Source organism: Nerophis ophidion, linkage group LG16 (assembly GCF_033978795.1).
Source record: "Nerophis ophidion isolate RoL-2023_Sa linkage group LG16, RoL_Noph_v1.0, whole genome shotgun sequence".
NCBI classification, from domain to species: Eukaryota; Metazoa; Chordata; class Actinopteri; order Syngnathiformes; family Syngnathidae; genus Nerophis; species Nerophis ophidion.
Window position 1 is genome coordinate 15,702,443 of NC_084626.1, and position 19,230 is coordinate 15,721,672.

At 40.7% G+C, this 19,230-nt stretch overlaps 1 protein-coding gene across 2 annotated transcripts in view; it reads left to right on the forward strand.

The window, feature by feature from the left end:
• The first annotated feature begins 2,513 nt into the window (after window positions 1-2,513).
• LOC133535020 (sodium- and chloride-dependent taurine transporter-like) overlaps window positions 2,514-19,230 on the forward strand; it is a 78,351-nt gene continuing 61,634 nt past the window's right edge. The window contains exon 1 of one of the 2 annotated variants that reach the window (XR_009802125.1): window positions 2,514-2,780. The gene's annotated coding sequence lies outside the window, so the exon portion shown is untranslated. The remainder of the gene's footprint in view (window positions 2,781-19,230) is intronic. The other variant, XM_061874421.1, reaches the window with a different exon arrangement.

The following is a 19,230-nucleotide window of genomic DNA, read 5'->3' on the forward strand; positions in this document are numbered from 1 at the left end:
AACTTTAACATCAATATTTATGGAACATGTCCACAAAAAATCTTGCTGTCAACACTGAATATTGCATTGTTGTATTTCTTTTCACAGTTTATGAACTTACATTCATATTTTGTTGAAGTATTATTCAATGAATATATTTATAAAGGATTTTTGAATTGTTGCTATTTTTAGAATATTCAAAAAAAAATCTCACGTACCCCTTGGCATACCTTCAAGTACCCCCAGGGGTACGCGTACCCCCATTTGAGAACCACTGCATTAGACAACGTAACCATTAGAATACATTGCCTTCCGCCCGATTGTAGCTGAGATAGGCGCCAGCGCCCCCCGCGACCCCGAAAGGGAATAAGCGGTAGAAAGTGGTGGTGATTGATTGAAACTTTTATTACAAACCCTGTTTCCATATGAGTTGGGAAATTGTGTTAGATGTAAATATAAACGGAATACAATGATTTGCAAATCCTTTTCAACCCATATTCAATTGAATATACTACAAACACAAAATATTTGATGTTCAAACATAAACTTATTTTTTTTTTTGCAAATAATAACTAACTTAGAATTTCATGGCTGCAACACGTGCCAAAGTAGTTGGGAAAGGGCATGTTCACCACTGTGTTACATCACCTTTTCTTTTAACAACACTCAATAAACGTTTGGGAACTGAGGAAACTTATTGTTGAAGCTTTGAAAGTGGAATTCTTTCCCATTCTTGTTTTATGTAGAGCTTCAGTCGTTCAACAGTCTCGGGTGTCCGCTGTCGTATTTTATGCTTCATAATGTGCCACACATTTTCCATGGGAGACAGGTCTGGACTGCAGGCGGGCCAGGAAAGTACCCGCACTCTTGTTTTACGATGCCACGCTGTTGTAACATGTGCTGAATGTGGCTTAGCATTGTCTTGCTGAAATAAACAGGGGGGTCCATGAAAAAGACGGCGCTTAGATGGCAGCATATGTTGTTCCAAAACCTGTATGTACCTTTCAGCATTAATGTGGCCTTCACAGATGTGTAAGTTACCCATGCCTTGGGCACTAATGAACCCCCATACCATCACAGAAGCTGGCTTTTGAACTTTGCGTCGATAACAGTTTGGATGGTTCGCTTCCCCTTTTGTCCGGATTACTCGATGTCGAATATTTTCAAAAACAACTTGAAATGTGGACTCGTCAGACCACAGAACACTTTTGCATCAGTCCATCTCAGATGATCTCGGGCCCAGAGAAGCCGGCTGCGTTTCTGGATCTTGTTGATGAATGCCTTTCGCTTTGCATATTAGAGCTTTAACTTGCACTTACAGATTTAGCGACCAGCTGTATTTAGTGACAGTGGTTTTCTGAAGTGTTCCTGAGCCCATGTGGTGATATCCTTTAGAGATGGATGTCGGTTTTTGATACAGTTCCGTCTGAGGGATTGAAGGTCACGGTCATTTAAATGTTGGTTTCCGGCCATGCCGCTTACTTGGAGTGATTTTTCCAGATTCTCTGAACCTTTTGATGATATTATGGACCGTAGATGTTGAAATCCCTAAATTTCTTTTAATTGCACTTTGAGAAATGTTGTTCTTAAACTCTTTGACTATTTGCTCACACAGTTGTCGACAAAGGGGTGTACCTCGCCCCATCCTTTCTTGCGAAATACTGAACATTTTTTTGGAAGCTGTTTTTAAACCCAATAATGGCACCCACCTGTTCCCAATTAGCCTGCACACCTGTGGGATGTTCCAAATAAGGGTTTGATGAGCATTCCTCAACTTTATCAGTATTTATTGCCACCTTTCCCAACTTCTTTGTCATGCGTTGCTGGCATCAAATTCTAAAGTTAATGATTATTTGCACACAGAATTTTTTTTTATCAGTTTGAACATCAAATAGGTTGTCTTTGTAGCATATTCAACTGAATATAGGTTGACAATGATTTGCAAATCATTGTATTCCGTTCATATTTACATTTAACACAATTTCCCAACTCATATGGAAACGAAGTTTGAAGTAGATTGCACAGTACACTACATATTCCGTGCAATTGACCACTAAATGGACACAACCGAATACGTTTTTCAACTTGTTTAAGTCGGGGTCCACGTTAATCAATTCATGGTAGGTACATCATCCAATGCAGCCCAATACTAATTATTTAACACTTTTGAGGTACCTGCCAGTTTGATGTCACAACCGTTATCTTCCATACACCTGTCACTCACGCCAGGGACGCTGTTCCCCCTCACTTCCGGCCGCCTCGTGCAAGCCAGCAGCATGGGATTTTAATGCTCCTTAATGCTGCGTTAAGGGACAGTCGGTACATTTTCCCTTCCCCCGATGGAAGGCGTTTAAAGCGGTCCTTTGTCTCTTATCATCTCGTTCATGTCGGTGATTACGCCTGCAAAAGTATGTGAATTGATGCTCTCATCCTGCTCTTTTTATTTTTATTTTTTCATCGGCGTTATTGTAGTCCTTTGGCAGACGTGCTGCGTTCACCTGTGCGGATGTCAGCCCGAGACAGCCCCACGTAGGCAGAATTCCGAGGCGGGTGCGCGCCGTGAAGGCGTCGGACGCGCGGCTCTCCTGTTGCTCTGAGGAGGCAGAGCCGGTGATTTTCCACTGGCGATCATATCTCTCCGGTCCCCCCTCGTTTGAGGAGACAAAGGTCAGAAAGACGAGCTTATAAATAGGACAAATTAAAGGCTGGCTGCGCGCTCAAGTCTCACTCGTGGACACAAGAGAAGGTTTTTCCATTTTTTTTTTGGACGGAATCATTGAGAATTTCCATCAGGACAGCAGGTAACGGCGATGCGCGCGTCCGCATGCACACTTATTTATTTATTTATTTTTTTTTTTTTACTGCTGACTGATGCTGTGATTATAATGTTGTGTTGTGTGATGATACAATTGTGTTATGTGATGTAATTGTGTTTATGATGGAGACGCACTGCTGGATGGAAGGCTGATAATTGATAATGCTGATGTCCGCTTTGAAAGACTATTCTCTCTTTTTTAATCATATATATAAGAAATGAGGATTATTGCTGTTGAAAAGTGCTTGCCCTCTTTTGTCTTTTTTTTTTGTAATCGGCGTCAAAGACACTTTTTGCTGCAGCGCTGCCTGTGTAAGTGAGATTGAAAGGATTCAAAGGTTTTGTCATTCCGTGATTTTCATGATGCTAAATGAAGATTGAGAACGTGCGCGCGCACGGTGCCACGAGAGGGACAAGATGCTTGACGTGCACGTCTCTACTTCTCAAGGAACTCATAGTCTCAACATAATGATTATTCTTAATCTCCTCAGTGTCTCAGTTTCTCCCCTTTCTCATAATTCTGCCTCTCTCATGTCTCTCATATGTTCTCATTGTCTCCCCAGTCTCAAAACATTCTTTTTTTCTCCTCAGTCTCTCAAAGTCGAATCTTGTTCTCATTCTTTGTCCTTGATTCTCTCTCATAGTCTCTATGCCTTTCATATCATTCCTGATGTCTCTCATGGTCTCATTGATTCCTGTTCTTTTGTATTTCTCCCGTTCTCGTTATTTTTCTTCACTTGCCATGCCTCCAGTCGAGGCCTGGGCAATTATTTTGACTCAGAGGGCCAAATTTTGAGGAAAAAAACGTGGGACACATTTAGGGACACTATTACAAAACCTCACAATAATGTCTGAATGCTAAGAAACGTTTCGACAGACCGCCTTAAAAAACAGAATGGAATTTTAAATTTGTTTACCGAATGAGACACGTAGAATGTACATTAAAATAAAGAATGGGGGTGTTACAATATTAACTATGAACGATAAAATACTGAATATTGACAACATATGAACGTCACGTCCCCTCTCATCGACATATTTTACAATCAAGCAAAATGCAACAAACACAGCAAAATATGAATGCGAATGGTAAAAAAATAAATCCACCTACAATCTGATATATCTGATACATCACTAAGCTTTAGAACTTTGTTGGAAAAATCTCCTTCTGCGTCCGTCCCTGACACCCGCATTTCAGGCTCGCTCTGGAAACATTTTGTGGAAACAATTCACGCCCACACTGCTTTGTGCCTCGTCTGAGCTGCTGTTACTTAGATTACCATAGCAATTAATTAGATTACCATAGTAACTCATTAGATTACCATAGTAACTAGTATATCATGCAAAAACACGGATTCAAACCATTGAAATACTTTGTATAGTTCAAGACTTACGGTCATTAGAAAACATCACTGCACATCATAATGGCAGCTACAGTTTCCATCTTAAATATCTAAAATAATTATTTGGGAATGTCCGGCGGGCCACGTTGAAAAGCTTAATGGGCCGCATGTGGCCCCCGGGCCTTAATTTGCCCAGGTCTGCTGCTCTCGTCTCATTGTTACCTCAGTCTCCATACACATGTATCATTCTTTCCTCTTCAGTCGCTCAGTCTTTTGCTTGTTCTCATTCTTTTTTCTTAATTCTGTCTCTCATAGTCCCTCTACTTGTCATTTTCTTTACCTCTCTTATCGCTCTCTCATTGTTTCCCCAATGGTCTCTAATCATTTATCAATATTTTCCTCTCTTTTTATGTCTCTCAAGGTGTCATTCTTCCCTCAGTATTGAAACATTTATCATTCTTTTCCTCTGAAGTCTTTCTCTTGTCCTCATTTTTCTTCTCATACCTTTTAAAGTCTTACTATTTCCCCAGTGTCATAGTATCGACATTTTTCTCATTCGTCTTCTTTTTTTTTCTACACTCAGGCCTCTCATAGGTTTTAATTCTTTCTCATTAATCACTTGCTCAAACATTTGTCTTGGTTCCATTTACTTTTCATGTTTCTCATCCCAGTGTTACTCTCAGCCTTGATATATTTCCCACTGGTTCTCATTATCCTCCTGCGACTCATTGCGCTCTGCAGTGGACAATTGGTTTTCAGGAGGTTAAATTTTCATGTTTTATTGTTCCCTAGTCTCATAACTGATCCATTTCCCATTATTTTCCCTTTACTCTCTCCTAGGGACTTTGCTCTCTCAGTGTCTTAATTTCCCATGTCTGATATTGTCTTCTCATCTCATTGATGTCCTCGTAGTATATTATCTATACATCACTCAAGCTCTCTGTTCTTCCCCAGTCTTTCCACCTTGCGCTCATATTCTTTACAGTTCCTCATATAGTCTCAGTATATGTTTTTGTTCAATGTCCCACCTTCGTAATCTCTCATCCCTCCTGTCAGGCTCTCATAGTCACTATCCTAGAGGTGTCAGTCATTTTAGCTCAGGGGCTTATGGAGGAAAATCTATTCCCAAGTGGGCCGCAATGGTAAAATCATGGCATTATAAATTAAAAATAAAGACAACTTCAGGTTGTTTCCATATTTTTACTTTGGCCAAAAATAGAACAAACACATTCTGATAACGTACAAATCACAAATAATCCTCTGGACAAAACACTTAAAGTTTCTTGAAAATTCTGAGGAAATGGGTGCAGCTTCAAAAACACAATGACCTTAGACTTCAAAAGCCAGGATTAAACTTTAAGTCACAGTCTTTCTGGGAATGAACAAAAACACAACATGTAAACTCTTCTAAGTATCAAATACCTCCTCTTTCATGTACACATATCAATCCAGTGCTAACTCAGCAAACTGTAAGAAACGACGGTAAAAACTATTCAAAAGGGTTAAGTTTTCTCGTTTTTGACAGAAACATTATTAAAGTTAAAAGTACCAATGATTGTCACACACACACTAGGTGTGGTGAGATTATCCTCTGCATTTGACCCATCACTCTTACCCCCTGGGAGATAAGGGGAGCAGTGAGCAGCAGCGGTGGCCACGCCCGGGAATAATTTTTGTTGATTTAACCCCCAATTCCAACCCTTGATGCTGAGTGCCAAGCAGGGAGGTAATGGGTCCCATTTTTATAGTCTTTGCTATGACTCGGCCGGGGTTTGAACTCATGACCTACCAATCTCAGGGCCGACACTCTATATGGGGGAGTAAGGGTGCCAAATAACGATGTGTTCGAAGCAGAAGACAAAGGCAGGTTTTAAGTTTCATGTGGGTCAAGGAGGAGGAGCCACAATCCCCCTTTACTGTGGACTTCTTGCTTGGCCCCTGTATAAGCCGTTTGCTTGCCTAGCAGAATTGCTATTGTGACATCCGGTGGACACATTTAGAACAGCAGTTTCTTTCATCCCCCAAAAAATTGCAGCTCATTTTAATACTTGGCAAACTCATCACGCGGGTCAGATAAAAAAAAAAAAAGGCCCGCGGGCCGTAGGTTTGACACCCCTGCTCTATACTAAGTCATGAGAGGATCTGAGAGACATGTACTGTATCACACGTAGGCTGTATTTGATCATTTTGTGGCAGTGTTTAAACGTGTCACATGACACAATGACATCACTGACTGTGAGGGGCATTAAACACATAGGTCGTCACTGTTGGACTGAGCCAACGTTTCTTTAGGTGGTCCACTTCCTGCTCGGTGCCAACCTCTGCAGTGATCCTGACGCCACTATGAAACAATGTGTCACCTTACGTAATGACGGCGCGGGTGCTTCATTATGCGTTGGTGAGTACAGTACTCATGTAGGAAGACCCAAGCCACATGTGACCAAGGACACGAAGCTCAGGTGATTTACAGATGAGGTGTGTCCTTGACTTGAGGTAGCCTTAACAGGTTGCATATAAGTACACATAGTATGCATTAGAACACATTAGAACAAGTGTTCACATGCTGTTGTCAGAGCTGTTAACTGTGATTTAAGAGAGTAATGGCTGAAGATGAAGATGAAAAATCCATAAATGTCAAGTTGACTCTGGGTGGTCATCATTGTTCAACCAGGGCACAACCGTTAGAGCAGGCTAACTGGCAAGGCCACTGTGTGACAACACATCAGAGGCTGGAGACGACTGCTTGAGGATGAGAAACACGGCGTGGGAGTGAAACCAAGATGATGGAGTCGGAAGATGATTTGTTTGATTCCGCTTTTTTTCTAACAAACGTACAGCTCGGCTTTGCTATTGTTATTTTCACATCAGCGTTTCAAGCTCAAACCATCCAAATAACAACGGAGGGGGTTACTTACTTTGTCTATTACTCTATGGATACACCTAAAAAACAACACAACCAACGTTTATTTTACAAGAATGTGCAAGAATCCATTACATTTTGGTCAAGATCAAAATAAATGTGTAGTCGTCAGAATTTATTTTCATTCTTTTGGCATCCAAGTGGGGCACCGACCCATCAGATCAAGCAGATTGAGCAATTTCACACATGGCGTGGCATACTGGACTGAGCGGTCTTACGTGACATTTTCAAGCAATCCTAAAATTAATGTTGTCCTGATACCAAATTTAAATCAGTTATCGGTCCCTTTGAAAAACAGCTTGTATCTAAAATCTACAATACAAGCAGTCCTGCAGCGTGTTTACTTGTGCAAATACGAACAGCAAGTTAACATCTAAATGTCCTTCAGTAAGCACAGAAGTTTGGTCTTTTCTTCTATATTAGTTAAGTTATTCACAAAAAGTAAACATTATGTCTAAAGGCTACTAGGCGCTAGCAGCTACACAACAGCTTAACAAACACTAGCACACAAGCTAGACATATGTTATATTGGCCCTTAAAGGCCTACTGAAACCCACTACTACCGACCACGCAGTCTGATAGTTTATATATCAATGATGAAATCTTAACATTGCAACACATGCCTATACGGCCGGTTTAGTTAATTAAATTGCAATTTTAAATTTTGCGCGGAAGTATCATGCTAAAACGTTGCAGTATGATGACGCGTGCGCGTGACGTCACACATTGTAGAGGACATTTTGTTCCAGCACCGTTCACAGCTATAAGTCTTCTCTTTTCATCGCATAATTCCACAGTATTCTGGACATCTGTGTTGCTGAATCTTTTGCAATTTGTTCAATGAGTAATGGAGACGTCAAAGAAGGAAGCCGTAGGTGGGAAGCGGTTTATTGTGGCCGCCTTTAGCAACACAAACACAGCCGGTGTTTCATTGTTTACATTCCCGAAAGATAACGGTGAAGCTTTACTATGGAACAGAGCGGTCAAGCGACCACACACACAAAGTACAGTGTAATATTCAAAAGATCGTGTTTCGAAGAGGGTCCCTTGTGAAGGGCAGAGATTGGCATCACCACCACCCGTCGACTGGTGCTGAAGAAAGGTGCAGGGCCGACCTTCAGGTTTTACAGGTACGACCATATAATCTCACTAAAACACTAATAACACAATAAGCAGATAAGGGATTTTCCAGAATTATCCTAGTAAATGTGTCTAATAACATCTGAATCGCTCCCACTGTATAGTCTTTTTATTTTTTTTTCTAGTCCTTCACACTCACTTTCCTCAACCATGAATCTTTCAATCTCGCTCAAATTAATGGGGAAATCATCGCTTTCTCGGTCTGAATCGCTCTCGCTGAAAGTGGCCATGATTGTAAACAATGTTCAGATGTGAGGAGCTCCACAACTCGTGACGTCACGCGCATATCGTCTGCTAATTCCGGTACAGGCAAGGCTTTTTTTTCAGCACCAAAAGTTGCGAACTTTATCGTCGATGTTGTATAATAAATCCTTTCAGCAAAAATATGGCAATATCGCGAAATGATCAAGTATGACACACAGAATGGACCTGCTATCCCCGTTTAAATAAGAACATCTCATTTTAGTAGGCCTTTAATTAGACAGTATTGCTATTTTGAACAAAACATTTGTCGATATCAACAAGTACATCACATGAAATAATTATCAAATAAGTCTCGGAGGCAGGAGCCCACTAAAAAGTATATCCAGTAATAAAAGTGTTTGCATTAGAGATATCTGATATCTGACTGACGATATTATCAGCCGATAAAGGCTTTAAAATGTAATTATCGGAAATTATCGGTATCTGTTTCAAGAAGTAAATTCTATGACTTTTTAAATTGCAGCTGTGTACACGGACGTAGGGAGAGGTACAGCGCGCCAATAAAACTTGAAGGCCCTGCCTTTGCATGCCGGCCCAGTCACACAATAGCAACAGTTTTTCACACACACAAGGGAATGCAATTCATACTTGGTCAACAGCCATACAGGTTACACTGAGGGTGGCCGTATAAACAACTTTAACACTGTTACAAATATGCGCCACACTGTGAACCCACACCAAACAAAAATAACAAACACTTTTTGGGAGAACATCTGCACCGCAACACAACAGAACAATTACCCAGAACCCCTTGCAGCACTAACTATTCTCAGACGCTACAATATACACGCCCGCTACGCCCTAGCCCCCCACCTCAACCTCGCCCACCTCAACCTCTTCTTGCTCTCTCAGGGAGAGCATGTCCCGAATTCCAAGCTGCTGTTTTGAGGCATGTTAAAAAAAAAAAGCGCTTTGTAACTTCAATAATAAATATGGCAGTGCCATGTTGGCATTTTTTCCATAACTTGAGTTGATTTATTTTGGAAAATCTTATTACATTGTTTAATGCATCCAGCCGGGCATCACAACAAAATTAGGCATAATAATGTGTTAATTCCACGACTGTGTATATCAATATCGGTTGATATCGGAATTGGTAATTAAGAGTTGGACAATATCGGAATATCGGATATCGGTAAAAAAAGCCATTATCGGACATCTCTAGTTTGCATCATTCAATTTACTCCATCATGACTCATGAGCATATCTTAGTAAATTATTGTGACCACTAGGTGTCATCAAAAATAAATTCCACACTACAAAACAATAAAAGTACGTGCTGTATAGTTTTTGCTGATATCGTATTGGATTAATATAAGTATCGGCCAATACTCAAGTCTCCAATATCAGTATCGGAAGTGAAAAAGCTGTAACGGGACAGCCCCACCAAATATCAAATATATTTTTTTCAGTATCATTGAGCCTTAAAAAAGGTTTAATCCTAACTTAAATGCCCAGCAAAACAGGAGTAGACAAAAGCCTATTTTATTTTCTGCTGCTTTTCTAAGCTAGCAGGGAGGAGGCGACCATTATCTGTTAGTTATATTGTTTGGCCTTGGCTAAAAGCTCTTGCTGTTTCCCTGTTATGAGCGTGTTGTGTTTATCGGCTACTTAAATAGCTTGACGTCATAGTGTGGTGACACAGTGTCGAATCAACAAAGTCGAGGAAGGCCATGCAGTAGAAAAAACAATTGTGGATTTTTTTTGGGGTCTTAAATGGAATACTTACATCACTTAAAATAATTATAGTAATATAATATAATTAATGCCTATAATACAAATAATTGCACTTAGCTAATGAGTGTGCTATTTTTGACAATGTAGTGCAAAGCTGTGCTAAATCCATTGTATTTACAATATTTTGCCTTTTCTCCTTTTATTAGTGAATTGCAACCACTTGACACAGCATTATTGCAAACATTCGGATCAGCCAGTTTTTGAATGACTCAAAAGAATAAGGGCCTGATTTACTGAAGGTTTGTATGGACAATAAAACATGTGCAAACTTGATTGCACATGCAAAGCTGAACTACTAAACCTGTGCAAATTGGATTGCGTCTTTTAAGTGAGCAGAATAAAGTGTGCAATCCATTTTCCATTTGTCATAATATGCAAACTATATGCTGATCATCAAAACACCCACAATACTAGGAGAAAATGCAAATCTAATTACTTAGCACACGCAGCCTGATTTACTGAACTAAAATAGTGATCGCATTACCAAAATTATCATCTTTATTTAGCACGTCTGGAAAGTACGAGCAAACGGACAGTTACACAAATGGCAGAAGGATCGGTGCTGGCGCTGATTGATAAGAGGATAATCAATGGCCTCGTGGTTAGAGTGTCCGCCCTGAGATCGGTAGGTTGGGAGTTCAAACCCCGGCCAAGTCATACCAAAGACTATACAAAAATGGGACCCATTGCCTCCCTGCTTGGCACTCAGCATAAAGGGTTGGAATTGGGGGTTAAATCACCAAAAATTATTCCCTGGTGCAGCACCGCTGCTGCCCACTGCTCCCCTCACTTCCCAGGGGGTGATCAAGGGGATGGGTCAAATGCAGAGGACAAACTTCACCACACCTAGTGTGTGTGTGACAATCATTGGTACTTTAACTTTAACTTTACTTTAATTCTGCTTCCGACGTGTGTGTAGGCTAACATATACGGACTGAAATAAATACAAAATATCAGGCATATCTTCTTTTCAGATTTTGAATCCTCATTTGTCCAAAAATGGTCGTCTTCGTTGTCTGTTTTCGATTCTGCCGTGATTAGAACACATACTCGTTTGTTTTTGGGAGTAGGAACACACATTTGTGGCCAGAAGTCGGACGTGCACTGCTATGGAATTTGAAATCATTGCGCTGAAGAAATCCATTGATTAAAATGATCAAAATAAAATAAACAATGTACCTATTCCATATTGTTATGAACTTGTCTGTAACTACATTATATTATACTTGCTCTTTGTATATAAAAGTGATTGAAGTCTTTGAAGGCTAAAACGGTAACCCTGCACCTTTCAAGCTTTTTTTAAATCATCTTTTAAAATCCTAAAAAAAAAAAAAATACATACGTCATGTCCTTCATGATGATTCTGAACAATAGGCACCATTTAAAAAAGGGGCGGATTGAAATTAATTCAACTGATACGTTTTGGTGTCCTTTGTGTTCTTTAATGGAATTAGTTTTTTCACAAAATGTACAAGTATATATTTCATAAAGTATCTCCTGTCTAAAAAAAACCTTCTTGACATGCATTTTTTGTGTCTTTAGCATAAAATTGCAGTTTCTCTCCCATGAGCGCACCTTAAAGGCCTCCTGAATTGAGATTTTCTTATTTAAACAGGGATAGCAGGTCCATTCTATGTGTCATACTTGATACTTTTGCGAAGCATGGAGTGATGGTTTAATAACTTATAAACGCATGTTTACCTTAGCTAAAGCTAAATATTACTCAAATCTCATCCACCGTAATAAAAACGATCCTAAATTTTTGTTTAGTACGGTAGCATCGCTAACCCAATAAGGGACCCCTTCCAGTAGCTCAACCCACTCAGCTGATGACTTTATGCAATTCTTTAGTAAGAAAATTGAAGTCATTAGAAAGGAGATTAAAGACAATGCGTCCCAGCTACAACGGGGTTCTATTAACACTGATACGATGGTATATACGGCGGATACTGCCCTCCAAAATAGTTTCTCTCGTTTTGAGGAAATAACATTAGAGGAATTGTTACAACGTGTAAATGGAATAAAACAGACAACATGTTTACTTGACCCTCTTCCTGGGAAACTGATCAAAGAGCTCTTTGTATTATTAGGTCCATCAGTGCTAAATATTATAAACTTATCACTCTCCTCGGGCACTGTTCCCCTAGCATTCAAAAAAGCGGTTATTCATCCTCTTCTTAAAAGACCTAACCTCGATCCTGACCTCATGGTAAACTACCGACCGGTGTCTCACCTTCCCTTTATTTCAAAAATCCTTGAAAAAATTGTTGCGGAGCAGTTAAATGAACACTTAGCGTCTAACAATCTATGTGAAACCTTTCAATCCGGTTTCAGGGCAAATCACTCCACGGAAACAGCCCTCGCAAAAATGACTAATGATCTATTGCTAACGATGGATTCTGATGCGTCATCTATGTTGCTGCTCCTCGATCTTAGCGCTGCTTTCGATACCGTCGATCATAATATTTTATTAGAACGTATCAAAACACGAATTGGTATGTCAGACTTAGCCCTGTCTTGGTTTAACTCTTATCTTACTGATAGGATGCAGTGTGTCTCCCATAACAATGTGACCTCGGACTACGTTAAGGTAACGTGTGGAGTTCCCCAGGGTTCGGTCCTTGGCCCTGCACTCTTCAGCATCTACATGCTGCCGCTAGGTGACATCATACGCAAATACGGTATTAGCTTTCACTGTTATGCTGATGACACCCAACTCTACATGCCCCTAAAGCTGACCAACACGCAGGATTGTAGTCAGCTGGAGGCGTGTCTTAATGAAATTAAACAATGGATGTCCGCTAACTTTTTGCAACTCAACGCCAAAAAAACGGAAATGCTAGACACCGAACTCTATTTAATAATACAACTCTAACATTTGACAACCAAACAATTAAACAAGGCGACACGGTAAAGAATCTGGGTGTTATCTTCGACCCAACTCTCTCCTTTGAGGCACACATTAAAAGCGTTACTAAAACGGCCTTCTTTCATCTCCGTAATATCGCTAAAATTCGCTCCATTCTGTCCACTAAAGACGCTGAGATCATTATCCATGCGTTTGTTACGTCTCGCCTCGACTACTGTAACGTATTATTTTCGGGTCTCCCCATGTCTAGCATTAAAAGATTACAGTTGGTACAAAATGCGGCTGCTAGACTTTTGACAAGAACAAGAAAGTTTGATCACATTACGCCTGTACTGGCTCACCTGCACTGGCTTCCTGTGCACTTAAGATGTGACTTTAAGGTTTTACTACTTACGTATAAAATACTACACGGTTTAGCTCCATCCTATCTTGCCGATTGTATTGTACCATATGTCCCGGCAAGATATCTGCGTTCAAAGGACTCCGGCTTGTTAGTGATTCCCAAAGCCCAAAAAAAGTCTGCGGGCTATAGAGCGTTTTCCGTTCGGGCTCCAGTACTCTGGAATGCCCTCCCGGTAACAGTTCGAGATGCCACCTCAGTAGAAGCATTTAAGTCTCACCTTAAAACTCATTTGTATACTCTAGCCTTTAAATAGACTCCCTTTTTAGACCAGTTGATCTGCCGTTTCTTTTCTTTTTCTTCTATGTCCCACTCTCCCTTGTGGAGGGGGTCCGGTCCGATCCGGTGGCCATGTACTGCTCGCCTGTGTATCGGCTGGGGGCATCTCTGCGCTGCTGATCCGCCTCCGCTTGGGATGGTTTCCTGCTGGCTCCGCTGTGAACGGGACTCTCGCTGCTGTGTTGGATCCACTTTGGACTGGACTCTCGCGACTGCGTTGGATCCATTGTGGATTGAACTTTCACAGTATCATGTTAGGCCCGCTCGACATCCATTGCTTTCCTCCTCTCTAAGGTTCTCATAGTCATCATTGTCACCGACGTCCCACTGAGTGTGAGTTTTCCTTGCCCTTATATGGGCCTACCGAGGATGTCGTGGTGGTCTGTGCAGCCCTTTGAGACACTAGTGATTTAGGGCTATATAAGTAAACATTGATTGATTGATTGATAAATATTGACATATTTTTGCTGAAAGGATTTAGTAGAGAAAATCGACAATAAAGTTCGCAACTTTTGGTAGCTCTTAAAAAAGCCCTGCCTTTCCCGGAAGTAGTGCGCGTGACGTCACAGATTGTCGGACTCCTCACATCCACCCATTGATTACAATCATGGACGCCAGCAGCGCGAGCGATTCTGACCGAGAAAGCGACAATTTCCTCATTAATTTGAGCGAGGATGAAAGATTTGTGTTTGAGGATATTGATGGCGAAGGACTAGAAAAAAAAAAAAAGCGACAGCTCCGGGCGACGGCAGTGTGAGCGTTTCAGATGTAATTAGACACATGTGCTAGGATCATTCTGGAAGATCCCTTATCTGCTTATTGTTTTAATAGTGTTTTGGTGAGATTTTAAAGATTGTAAAGTAAAGATTATCAAGACATACCTCGAGGTCAGATGTCTGCGTTGAACAAACTGTGTCTCAGAGAGAAGCCGAGGAGCCAAGCTCACAGCTGCTGCAGAACGACGAATAATCCACGGATGTCTTTGGTAAGATATATATCACAATTTCCCCATCCAAAAACATGCTGGTTGACGTAGAGAAAACATGTTCGCTTGACCGCTCTGCTTTCACAAAAAACTAAGAAACGCCGGCCGGGTCTCGGTGCTAAAGACTGCTGGAATCCACCGCTTTCCACCAACAACATTGTTCTTTATAGTCTCCATTATTAAATGAACACATTGCAAAAGATTCAGCAACACAGATGTCCAAGATACTGTATAATTATGCTGTTAAAGCAGACGACTTTTAGCTGTGTGTGTGCGCAGCGCTAATATTTCCTCACAGTCCGTGACTTCACGCGTATAAGTCATCATTCAGCGACGTTTTCAACAAGAAACTCCTGGGAAATTTAAAATTGCAATTTAGTAAACTAAAAAGGCCGTATTGGCATGTGTTGCAATGTAAATATTTCATCATTGATATATAAACTATCGGACTGTGTGGTCGGTAGTAGTGGGTTTCAGTAGGCCTTTAAAAACACAAAAATAAGAACAAAAATGAGATTTCAATTTATATTTACAGCATGATTCGGACTGCTTTTAAAATGCCCATAAAAAGTGGTCCATGACTCCTGCATGTTTAAAAACATAGCAAAACCCCAGAGGTAGAAGCATGATGAAATGAATGTGCAGTACATGATTAAGTGTCTTCTTGGTGATGCCCCGTATTGTACATACAAAAGTTCCTTTAAGTAAGGCGGTCTGCACCACTTTTCAATTGTACACACAGTGTTAATAAATCACACGCAACACACCCACTAATAATACAGACTATATTACAGTTTGCACACACTGTTTAGTGAGTGGTATTTGGATTTTAGTAAATCAGGCTCTAAGTCGAAGTACAAAAATTAAGCCATTTTAGTAAATCCGGTTTTAAGTGTAAGTACAATAGTGTGCAAATTAAGACATAACTCTTATGAAAAGGAAGTTACCGTTTCTCTGCCCTCAACACTTTGTACTGTCCTGCTGATAGAAGTGCGAGAGTCCATGGTTCTCGCCCGGAAAAGGGTGGAATGCCATCTTCGGGTTTGGGGAGGAGACTCTGCCCCAAGTGGAGGAGTTCAAGTACCTAGGAGTCTTGTTCACGAGTGAGGGAAGAGTGGATCGTGAGATCGACAGGCGGATAGGTGCGGCGTCTTCAGAAATGCGGATGTTGTACCGATCTGTTGTGGTGAAGAAGGAGCTGAGCCGGAAGGCAAAACTCTCAATTTACCGGTCGATCTATGTTCCCATCCTCACCTATGGTCATGAGCTTTGGGTCATGACCGGAAGGATAAGATCACGGGTACACACGGCCGAAATGAGTTTCCTCCGCCGTGTGGCGGGGCTCTCCTTTAGAGATAGGGTGAAAAGCTCTGCCATCCGAGAGGAACTCAAAGTAAAGCCGCTGCTCCTCCACATTGAGAGAAGCCAGATGAGGTGGTTCGGGCTTCTGGTCAGGATGCCACCCGAACGCCTCCCTAGGGAGGTGTTTAGGTCACGTCCAACCGGTAAGAGGCCACAGGGAAGACCCAGGACACGTTGGGAAGACTATGTCTCCCGGCTGGCCTGGGAACGCCTCGGGATCCCCCGGAAAGAGCTAGACGAAGTGGCTATGGAGAGGGAAGTCTGGGCTTCCCTGCTTAGGCTGCTGCCCCCGCGACCCGACCTTGGATAAGCTGAAGAAGATGGATGGATGGATGGATGCTGATAGAAGGGTACCAAAAATTGGTTCAAATCAGTGTTTTTGGTTTGGGAGCTAAACCATTCTGCTTGGTGAAAGTAGGGCTTGATTGATGCCAAGGAGAACACGGTCATCTTGCTAAACTGGGGATGTCTTGGCAGGAAGTCGTTAGGTCTTAAAGGAGAGGAAGTCTCGTTTTTGTTGATAAAGAAGTGTAGATGCTTTTGTTTGAATCATCATTAAACTTGTCATTTAAAGACAATCCAGAGGAAGGAGGAAGAGGTGCGAGCAAAGTATAACAGAGGCTGATCAGCCTAGTGGAACTAAACGCGCTCTTAAAATAGTGAAGTGTGTTATATAAGGGCTTTGCGTGTGTGTGTGTATGCGCACTGGCTGAACTCACTGAACGTAAGCCCACATCATCACACACACACACATCATGCATTTTTCATGGTGGTCGTGTTCCCTTGGAGGTCTTCTGGGGCTCAACTGTTTAAGTAAATGGTCATCCAGTGTTGGTACTGCCCTGCTCAGACCGCATTGTTAAGATGTGTCTTTGACCTATGATTGTGTCCTTTTTGGAATCCAGAAAGCATGTGAATGCACGGTTTTATCATTTTAGCCATCATTTTAATATAAAGTCCCAAAGGAGTGCTACAAAACTCACACAACAGCCCACTGTCATTATTATAGTATATATTATTTCACCATCTGTTGGTATATCATTGAAATAAGCAAATGGTTGGTTTGCCAGCTAAACAGTGCCACCACAGACATTATGGAGTTCATTGTTTGAACCAAACACACTTTGGTTATTCATTTACAATCAAGGAAGCAGGTCATAGTTGTGTGGGATCATTAACTTGTCTGAGGGAACCTGAGAACTGTTAGATGTCTTGATGATCTCTCATATATTGTCCCCTCCCCCAGATCCGCATGTGTTATATGTGCACTTTTATATCAAAGCATGATGTCACAAACACATTGAAAGGTAGTAACTTACGCCTGTAATGTGTCACATATATGTGGACATTTTTACTAAGAAGAACATCAAGTGTTATTGGAATTAGTCAAGAAGATAAGGTAGCACAGTTCTCCCTCTTCTATTCTGCACATCTCTCCTAAGTTATCTCTTTTATCGTGTCGCTGTTTTGTTAAACACGTCCTAGTGAGGACAGCTGGAACAGGAGGACGTCATCCGCGGATTTTGCTATCCTCCATCTTGTTGCCGCTATTCGGGGACCTGACAGGGATTAAAATGTGCAAAAATAGCTGAAAATGTACATTGCTTAAGCTTTGGTCTTTAAAGTAAGAAATGACATCAACAAATTCACAAAGTGTAGCAAGTAAGAGCTGAAATGTTGATACTAATACTACTACTACTACTACTACTAATAATAATAATACATTTTTTTGGTATAGTGCTTTTCTGAGCACTCAGAGGCGCTTTACAGGATAAAAAAAGAATTAAAATATAAAACAGTTTTAAGTAATAATATAAAATACAGGATATATAAAAGCAGTACATTGTAGAATACATAATAACACAGGACAATTACAAGACGCAGAACACTAATCACAAGTTAAAATAAAACTAACAATTAAAGCTGCAAACGAACGAGTTCCAATGGAAAATATGTGAACTTTTTTTCTTCGGGTCTCCACTAATTCAGGAAGTGACCTATACATAGCTTCAGAATGTGTCATCTTGACCATACACACCAATTCTAATGAAGATGTGACCTTGTGGAGCTGAGTTTTAAATTTTTGTGGCAAATCCTCAGACCGACTATTAATGTGTGCACCAACCACATCCTATAAAGTTGGCTAAAATGTTTCCCAATTTGTCATCGTTCATCTGGTTAATATTTTATGATTTTGGTTTAGGCTCATTTGGTCAAAGTCCTTAGGAGTGCGTCAAAAAACAACTCCCGGTTTGGCATTAAAATGCCGGACTTCCTGCTTGTTTGCAAACAAGCGTTATTTAAAACTTATTTGTGTGTCCTTTTGCGAAATGACGTCGCCACCAAATTTGGTGACGATCGGTTAAACTTTGGCATCAGTGTAATTTTATAACAAATATCGTGTCTGTAGATGTTCTCATTCCTCCAGGTCATGGTATTTTTAGGGCATTCAATCGTTGCAACTGGACTCTTTAGTTTGTCTTCAAAGACATCTCGCTTCATCACAGTAGGCTTCTTCAGTTCATGCTCATAGACTTAGATTGGTCCCATGTAGTCTTAGACTTAGATTGGTCCGAATATAGTGATCTAGCAAGTTTTGGAAGTTCATGTCCATCATCTCTAAAATGGCAACATTTTTAAAGGGCCTTACGTGCGTGCTTGCATAGTTTCCAGAGTTTCCATGCATTTTTAGGCAGCCAAAAATGCAAGGAAACAGTAATAATATTAAAAATTTACAAACCCCGTTTCCATATGAATTGGGAAATTGTGTTAAATGTAAATACAAACGGAATACAATGATTTGCAGATCTTTTTCAACCCATATTCAGTTGAATATGCTAAAAAGACAAGATATTTGATGTTCAAACTCATAAAATTGAATTTTTTTTGCAAATAATAATTAACTTAGAATATCATGGCTGCCATACGTGCCACTGTAGTTGGGAAAGGACATGTTCACCACTGTGTTACATCGCCTTTTCTTTTAACAACACTCAATAAACGTTTGGGAACTGAGGGAACTAATTGTTGAAGCTTTGAAAGTGAAATTCTTTCCCATTCTTGTTTTATGTAGAGCTTCAGTCGTTCAACAGTCTGAGGTCTCCGCTGTCGTATTATACGCTTCATAATGCGCCACA